The sequence below is a fragment of the Dendroctonus ponderosae genome, unplaced genomic scaffold, assembly GCF_020466585.1.
Source record: "Dendroctonus ponderosae isolate FM_Combo_2020 unplaced genomic scaffold, Dpon_F_20191213v2 Dpon_F_20191213_3, whole genome shotgun sequence".
NCBI lineage: Eukaryota > Metazoa > Arthropoda > Insecta > Coleoptera > Curculionidae > Dendroctonus > Dendroctonus ponderosae.
The window spans coordinates 527066-536113 of record NW_026018508.1 but is presented as its reverse complement, the minus strand read 5'-3'; the positions used below and the strand labels follow the sequence as shown (position 1 = coordinate 536113).

The 9048-nt window shown below is 38.6% G+C and overlaps 1 protein-coding gene across 1 annotated transcript in view; it reads left to right on the top strand.

Moving 5' to 3' along the window:
* LOC109542563 (replication factor C subunit 5) overlaps positions 1-9048 on the top strand; it is a gene marked incomplete at its 5' end in the record, with an annotated part of 45862 nt that overhangs the window by 29321 nt on the left and 7493 nt on the right.

Sequence of the window (9048 nt, the reverse complement as noted above, 5' to 3'; positions counted from 1 at the left end):
ATTTTTCAAAAGAGTTGTCAGTGTATGGAGACTTTTTTATATAATTTTTCGTTAAAAATATTATTTTATATTTTATTGTTCAAATAAAGTGTTTCATATGGCTTTACTAGTAATTTTATTACTTTTAAGGCGCCTGCCAACATTTACTTTTATGATTTTTCTAGTTACACTTAAATAAAATAGCGAACGTCCAAACAATATTGAAAAATAACTGATGTATGGACACTTTTTTTACTGAATATATATACCTATCTAATGCAATAATTATTTCCATTATTAATATCCCGTTATTACAATCTACTTAATTTTAGGGTTGAAAAATATCGTCCCAGTACTTTAGACGATTTAGTGTCTCATGAGGATATTATAAAAACGGGTACGTTTAATAATTTTCTGTTAAATATTCTTGTAAGTATATGCCCGCTGAACAATTTTTTTGGTTCAGAAATATTTTAGAAACGTATATTTAAATCCCGAAACGTTTCAGTTATCTGCACTATATGTTTCATGTTTGAAATGTTGAAATGTTCTCATATCTCTTTCAACAACTTAACTTAAGTGTATATCATAAAGAGAACCTAGATAAAATTGTTTTAGCGTTTTTGATGAAGATATTTTTGTTTAATACACTTCAACGTAAATTTGGTAGTTTCTTCAGCATGTTTAATTACGACAAAGTATTTAACATATTTTGATAAGTTTTTTTAAATATTTATGTACTTTTCAGTTGGTAAATTTATTAAAGAAGATCAAGTGCCACACTTGTTATTTTATGGACCACCAGGAACAGGAAAAACAAGCACAATTTTAGCTTGTGCGCGACAACTTTATACCCCATCTCAGTTTTCGTCCATGGTAAGTAGTATTGAAAAATACAATGGACTGTGAGATGCATTTAACGCTCTATGTAATTAAACCGTCTATATCTGTAACATGGTTTTTTTAAGTTGGAAGTTTTTAACTAGTGCTTAGAATGTTTAAAGTCTGAAATTCGAAAACTCGTTTACTGGTTTATTCGAATAGTAAAATTATTCCAATATTCGAATATTCGTTAGATATTCGAGTATTAGAATATTCGAGTATTCGTTTTCCGTTCACCGTTTTCCAAGAAGAAAAATCTCAGATCTCATATCATTTTTGGCCACTAGCCGCAACGGATAAAAAAGTGCCTTTGTCGGCACATTAATAATATTGCGCGGTGTTACAATTATTGTAACACCGCGCAAAAGTTGATGACGCGAATCACCAGAACACAGAGACGTAATTTTATATTACTGTAGTACTGTCTCGAATTCCATTCCTTGAAACAAATAACATGTTCAAGCAACCTTTCTGAAAAACTTAAAACTGATAAAGTTAGATTAATTTTTCACAAAGCAAGACCACCATTCTGTCTAAGGGCACCCGCAGACCAGCGACTTTTGTAGCGCGACAGTTTTGACGCTGAATATGGAAGTAATTATTTTAAACAGTCGCGCACACGATCGACTTTTTATAGCCGCTTCTAGCGACTGCGGGCGAGAGTCCCCGACGATGGAACTTGTTCCATTCGCAAGGTTAGACGCAGCAAATACTATAGACTATAATACATTCAACTCAGTGTTAATTTTGTGGAAACTGTACGGATTGAAGTACACAATGTTTATAAGTGACATTTACGTTTATTACTGATACTACATGACATTTATATCAGTCATTTAATAATATCATTCCAAGCCCGACATTCGAACACGTGGTTGAAGAGGAAGTCTGAGTTGTCGTTTTATGTCAAAACGGCGTTTTAAGCACAGCGTAGATACCTGTTCCTGGCTCCCACAGTACTCCCCTCCGAATAACTTAGTTCGGGGCAAAACCAACATTTTTGCGCAAACCACGATATGTTCGGACTGGTGACGGTTCGGCATCGTCTTCGACTAGTTGATAGGCAAATTTCTTCCATTGACCTGGATTTTGTAAAGTTGGTCGCTGATTAACGCTTGACGACAGAATGTGGACCGGTGTAGGGTTGTTCCAGTGCTCTTTTAACTTTGCTCCTTGATCAACCATGTCGACTAGCAGGCTGCGATCGCATATTTTCAATATTGGATCGAAATTTGTTTGCACTGAATAGCGCCCCATACACGAGCGAAATATGTGTCATATCTGATCGTATTAATATCGTTTTTCATAAAACCGCTCAGAAGGAAATAGCAAAGGTTTCGATGTGACGACCTTAGTGCTGAAGCAACTGGTCCTTAAATCTTCGTGATGTAGTGGTCGAACACGTTGAACAAGATAGTTACACAACTGATTTGCTCGCAACGATGTCCATGCTTCTTTTAAAATTTAGTTTGACCTCATTTGCTGCACTATCACTGCACTCGAGTATTTGTTGGATCTTGCTCAACAACATGTAAAATGTTGATATTCAAATTGCCCATTTTCAGCTCTTCTCGGTTTTCCTACGATATGTTTTGGCAATTAATAACTCATTCAGTCAAATGGAAGATCTAAACCCAAGAAACTGGAAAATGTAGCAAAAACAACAAAAAAAAGCGAAAACGTCTAAAAGATTAAAATGTACAATATTCTTAAGAATCTTCTTATCTCATTGACAAAAGTTATTTGAAAGTATGGTTTGTTTCAATGACTTCTGTATACAGTTTAGCAAAAATTAACTTAGGAGTATATAATATTCTTATAGAGTCGCTTCTTTTTGTAGGTACTGGAACTAAATGCATCGGATGATAGAGGTATTGGTATTGTCAGGGGACAAATTTTGACTTTTGCTAGTACGAGAACCATTTTCAAAAAAGGTTTTAAAGTAATCATTCTTGATGAAGCTGATGCCATGACTATGGATGCTCAAAACGCTTTAAGGAGAAGTAAGTTATTTGACCTGTAAAGTTGAGCATTGTAGTGTCATATTTTTATCAATTCTAGTTCTTTTAAGCACTGAACTGAGTTAGTTGGGTATACAGTAGGTCACTCTATGCCCAACTAATTTGTAATGTTTGAATTATCAAAATAATTTTCTAACGGTCTAACTTGCAACATAAAGAATTCCGTTAAAGGTTAACAACTTTTATAAAACGCATATGCATGTATATGATTTTTGTGAATCAGTTTATTGAACACAAGTATTTTTCCTAAGCTAAAAAAAATCAAAGTGTGCAAATGGTCTTAACCTAGGCCTGGGTAACACTGTATTGTGTGGCGCTTTCGTGTTGATGCCGCTCTGTGCGTCAATGCGTTCGAACTTCTCGCCGCTTACGGTGTAACACCTTGAACCTTGAATAACACTTCACATTTAATCTCATTCAATATCGCATTCATCACATTATTCGCGACACTCTCGGCAGGAAAAAGTTAATAACCTACACCAGTTCGCAGAGAGAAGGAATAACGGGATGACAGGATTCCCATGTTAACATTGGAAAAAAGCCCCCCACCCCGCACGGGGTGTTGAGAGATCTGACGGATTTCGCACGGGCTTTTTAAAATTTTCGGTAGAAATACAAACTAGCCAAAGTTTGATCAAAGCTAATTTTTTAAATATAAAGATAAAGAAACGTACATGAAATTTCAAATTAGAAAATGTAATAAATTTAACTAACATCCAACACTAACTGGGTGTTTATTCAAATTACTGAACCAAATTTTTTGCTGTTTCATCTAATGGGAAGCTGAAAAATGTTTCTCACTACGCAAAATATTTACTTATCTGTTACGGGCCAGCCTCATAAGCGGTGGGGTTATAATCATCATCATCATCATTTTCAGCGTGTCTCGGTCCATCCTTGCACATACGCTTCTCCAAGTTGTCTCAATCCCGTTCTGTCAGCTGTTCTACTCATCCATTTCACTCCCGCTTTCCGGATATCGTTCTTCCTCCTAGTATTTGGTCATCCTGGGTTTCTTCTGTATCCCCTTGGTCGCCATGCGGTCACTTTCTTTGTCCATCTTTTGTCCTCCATTCTCATGATATGTCCCGTCCATTTCCACTTCAGACTTGCCACGTGTTCAGCAATGTCAATGACTTTGGTTTTCTGGCAGATCCATTCGATGGTTTTTCTATCTCGCAGTCGTATTCCCAACATACTTCGTTCCATCCTTTGTGCAATTCTTAGTATATCCATTATTTTGCCGTTTAGAATCCACGTTTCTGTGGCATAGCTTAGGTTGGTAGCACACATTGGTTGAAGACCTGGGTTTTGAGGTGTTGTGGAACTTTTCTGTTCATTTCTGCCAGCTGTATGTCCTTATCAAAGGATATTTTCTGTCAAAGATATATGTATTGAGCGACGACCTGCACCACACTGTTGTCACCCAAATCAACCATCGTAACGTCAAGCGAGTTTGACATTATTTTTGTTTTACTCGCATTGATCCGGAGACCGTGACATTTTGTCTGCGAGAAGTACGATGTCCTCTGCAAAGCGTAGATTATTCAAGTGTTCACCGTTGATGTTAATGCCAGCATTTTTCCAACCGAGCGTTTTGGATATATCCTCTATGTAGTAAATCGTTTCGGCGAGATTGTTGTCAGGATAATCGCTTACGGTCCAACTATGCATACGGACGATAGTCTCTCTTCAGTAAAACGAAAGAAAAAGCGATTGAGCGCGCACCGCTTAAAAGCCCAGGAGCCCAATTCTAGAAACTGATGATCGGCGGTCTCATGAGAAAGGAGGGCGCGGTTCTCTTGTGAAGCGAATATTCGTATTCTCGAACGCAATCGAGTAAACCCACCACGCAACTTCAGTAGAACAAGCCTCTCTTACCACACTCTCTTACACTGTTTCTAATACCCCATTTTTTTCAATACGAATTTTGCGATTAATGAGTATTTTAAAGAAAACAATTTAGTGAAGGAACTTCTTAGTTGTTTGTAAAATATGAGCCATCTTATGGGTTTACTAACAGAAAGTACAGCTATCTTGTATGGAATAGTTCTCAACAATTTTCAGGGTAAGTTTTAGAGTTCGTAATCGTGTATTATAGTAGAAACAATTTTAGAATTACTAAATTTGTAGTTGCATAGGAATCAGAAGAACATCCCCCGCGGCACTTGTATCTATCAATTAACGCTTTTGATATAAGTGATGAAAAAATTGTCAAGCTTTTAAGACTAAATAAGCAGCAGGGGCTTCAATTAATAGATCAAGTGACCGCATATCTTTGAGCACCAAGCAGAATGTCTTCTATAAAAATAAAAGTAGGCCGCCGGAAGACTGCAAAGATAAATTGTCTGTTATAAGTATAAAAATAAAATTCTGCATAATCAAAGTCCTTTTTTAATAAAATATCATAATTTTTTTCACTTCTTCACTATAAATTTGTTTGGGTTGTTTTGTTGTCTATTTATAATGAATAATTGCAAATACATATTAAAAAAAAGAATAACTTACTTATTTTATATTATTATTTTCTGACGTTTCGCAAGCACGAGTGACTTGCATCCTCAGAGGTGGTTTGCTTGAGAGCTTACACTGTACTGACTCCGTTTCTCGGGTGAAGTCCGTATTTATGCTCCGGTAGTGATGACGTGGCTTGTGTCATCTGCATCGGCGCATTATGTTGTTTGTCGTTATGCTCCCGTGTAGTGGATTATTCTTCATGTCCTGTTCCGTTTCCTTTTCTTGCTGGCTTTGCGTTGGTAAGCGCCGGAAACCATATCCGGTTTAACGCCATTGTCTCTTCTTTCCTGTTGAAGTTGTCGCTGTTTTTTTGTTGTGAGAATTTCAACGGCTTCTCGTATTAGTCGGGGGCGATACCCTGTTGTTGTGGCCAGAAGTTGAGTTCTGGGTTTGAGCCAGAATTGCAAATTTAATACTGTGTGCTCCCTCTCTGAGGGCATGTTGCGCTGGCGACTTTTCCACATATCCCAATTTGCCATTTCGTCGATCTCCTTCGATCCTTGTCTAAACCAGTCTCTTAGTGGTTCTTATGTAGACGCTTTCACAGGTCTTCTGTTCTTAACCGACCTTAGATCTTCGTTATGGGCTTTGTTATAAATTCTTATTTTTCCTCTCGGGCGTGAGTATGAGCGGGAGCTAGTATTTCGCGGCTAGCGTGAAAGATTTTCGAACGATCGATGGACGACACAAAATCACGCACACTCAAGTTCCACGGAACAACTGATATATTAGAATAAAATCAATGATCTTACAATAGATAACTTTGAACATAACCTTGATGATAATTAGTTGAAGGAGAGAAAAAATAGAACTGAGTTGTGTAGGAGAAAAGCTGGTGTAGGGGAAAGCTCCTGAAAAAGGGGACCGTCTGGAGTGATCACTTCAGTAGGGAACCTCTCAGCTCTTCCAATGAATAGCGGTTGTTGATATGTGAACAAAAAAAGATCCACAGTCAAAGGGGCACCAAAATACTAACGGAAATTACCCAAGCTCGGCTCCAATCAAATTTAAAATAGTAATAGAAAAAAAACTTAAGGAGGTGGCAGTTGAACCTAAGTGTTTCCGCTACAAATTAAAATTAATTAACTGAACAACACTCAATGCAGGATGAACCTTAACTGAATACAATTTGTGATTAAAAAAAAACTTGAAATGAAGTCACTAGAAAACAAAAACAATACGATTGTCACAAGCAGTTGGGCGCCAGTATGTTGTTTCAGTAACATACAACTCGTTTTTAATCGGAGGTCTCGATCTCAAACTTCAACCACCATTGGTAGTCTCAAGACCAAAATACACAGGAGCTCTGTAGCACGGTAACTACGTGGTCCTGCGTGGAATTAGCTTGTCTTCAATGGAAAGCTCTCCAGGAATAATCTCGATATATAATTCACAAAAATGTACAAAAGAACCGACCATGCGGTGCGAATACCCCAAAAATTGACTTCTCTCGTCTATATCTCGACCTCGAATCTGAATTTGTCCGACACCAAAAATCCTCTCTTCTTTTTCACGGTAAATCAAAATCATGGACTCGATTGGTCATCCTGACGAACATGTGATCAGCTCGCTATGTGGTCGATAATTTTTGTACCGAGATAAGGCTGGTAAAACCTTCTCGGTTTTCGGTTTTAATGGCAAATTCGAACTCCTTGACAAAACAATTATATTCAAGGCGCATTCGCTTGGCTACAATTAAAAATGAACGTAACAGCTTGTAGATTCTTTTTATGTTATGCCTTCCTAGGTTCTTCCCAATTCTGTCCGTAACTCTAGGAATGAAAGGCAGAAAGGGCACTTAAGTGGTTTTACTCTTTTCTGCACGGTTCACCCCCTACTACTCTTTTGATGTCAATATGAGAGTATCCGTTTTTAATCAAAAACCCTTTTCAAATGTTGTAGTTCCGCTGTTAGGTGTTGTAGCCCACATTTTCCTGGCTCTACCCGTGAGAGTATTGACGATTCCTTGCTTTTGACTCGGGTGATGTTTGGATAGCTTGTGGAGATATCTGTCCGTGTGGGTGACTTTTCGATCTACCTGATGGTCCAATAAGTATAGGATACTTTCGAAGCACATTCAGGCGAACTGCAGAAAGGACAAAAATGATCATCTCAATAATATCTGCAAATAAGATTGAGAACTACTTGCAAATACCACACAGCCGAAAGATGCGTTTGCGAAGATAAAATACATACCCCGCAAATTCCAGCCCCGCACCTGGGCGATCTGCAACCCAACGGCAACCTAAAAACAGACATAGATGAGGTCACAGAAGTCTGGAGGAAATACTGTGAGGATCCCTACAGGGACGAACATATTAAAGGAGGTACACGCGGCCATCAGGAGACTTGCAAAGGATAAGTTCCCTGGAGTTGATATGGTTACTGTGGATATTCAAAAAACACTGAGCGATGAAGGAATACAAGTAATACACTTGATCTGCCAAACAATATGAATAACAGTGTGAGTGTCGCCCAACGAAAGGACAACCTCAATTATTATTTCCCTGCACAAAAAAGGGGCAACATCCAATTGCGGTAACTACCGTCTTATCGCTCTTATGCCCCATGTAAGCAAAGTCATGCTCCACATTATAAATTCTAGACTACAGGCTTTCGCTGCTTCGCAAATTGCTCCTGATCAGGCTGGGTTTCTTAAGGGACGTGGCACAAGAGAGCAGATACTGAACTTGCGCCAACTGATAGAGAAGGCTAGGGAATATTACACGCCCATGAATACCTGCGTGGTTGACTATGTGAAGGCTTTTGATAGGGTTAAATGGCAGAAATTGTGGCCAATCCTCATAGAAATGGGAGTGCCAAAGCATATCGTCCTTCTGATTAGGGGTTTGTAGGAAGAAAGCACCGCTGTGGTCAGAGTCGATATACATCTATCGGCCGCATGTAAAATAAGGAAAGGTGTAAGGCAGGGTTGCGTATTTTCACCACTATTGTTTAGCCTATACAGCGAGAGTATCATGCGCTACGTATTGGATGACTGGGACGGAGGAGTAACAATAAGCGGGAAGAAAATCTCCAATCTCCGATTCGCGGATGACACACTGCTACTGGCGCGCAGCGAAGATGAACTCTGAGTTTAGAGAACTGAGCGCGTGAGTCTGGAGTGTGGTCTTCGAATAAACATCTAGAAGACGAAAGCGATGATTGTTGACCTCTCAAATGATGACTGGCCAAATATCCTTAAGGTCGGGAAATATTATGTCGTCGAGCAGTTTATATACCTGGGTGCCATTACTAATAGCAAGGGATGCCGTGAACCCGAAATAAGGTATGGAAGAATAGCAACATAACACGTAACACGAAGATCAACCTGGTCCATGCGCTGATCTTTTCTGTATTTGCGGCGGAGACACGGACACTGCGTGCTGCTGATTCGTTCGAAATGTTGTGGTGGAGGAAAATGTTTGGAATACCCTGGACTGCACGACGTACCAATATCTCTTTTCTTAACGACATCAAACCCAAACAGGTAATCGCAAGTCTGATTTACTCTGATCTGATCGCATATTGAAGTTTTTCGAACATACAGGGTGATTCAAAATTGGCGTCATTCCTCTGGAGGTGTTTGGCGCTGTTATAGGAGTACAAAGAAAATAGTAAAATACATTAATTGTTAAAATACATTAAT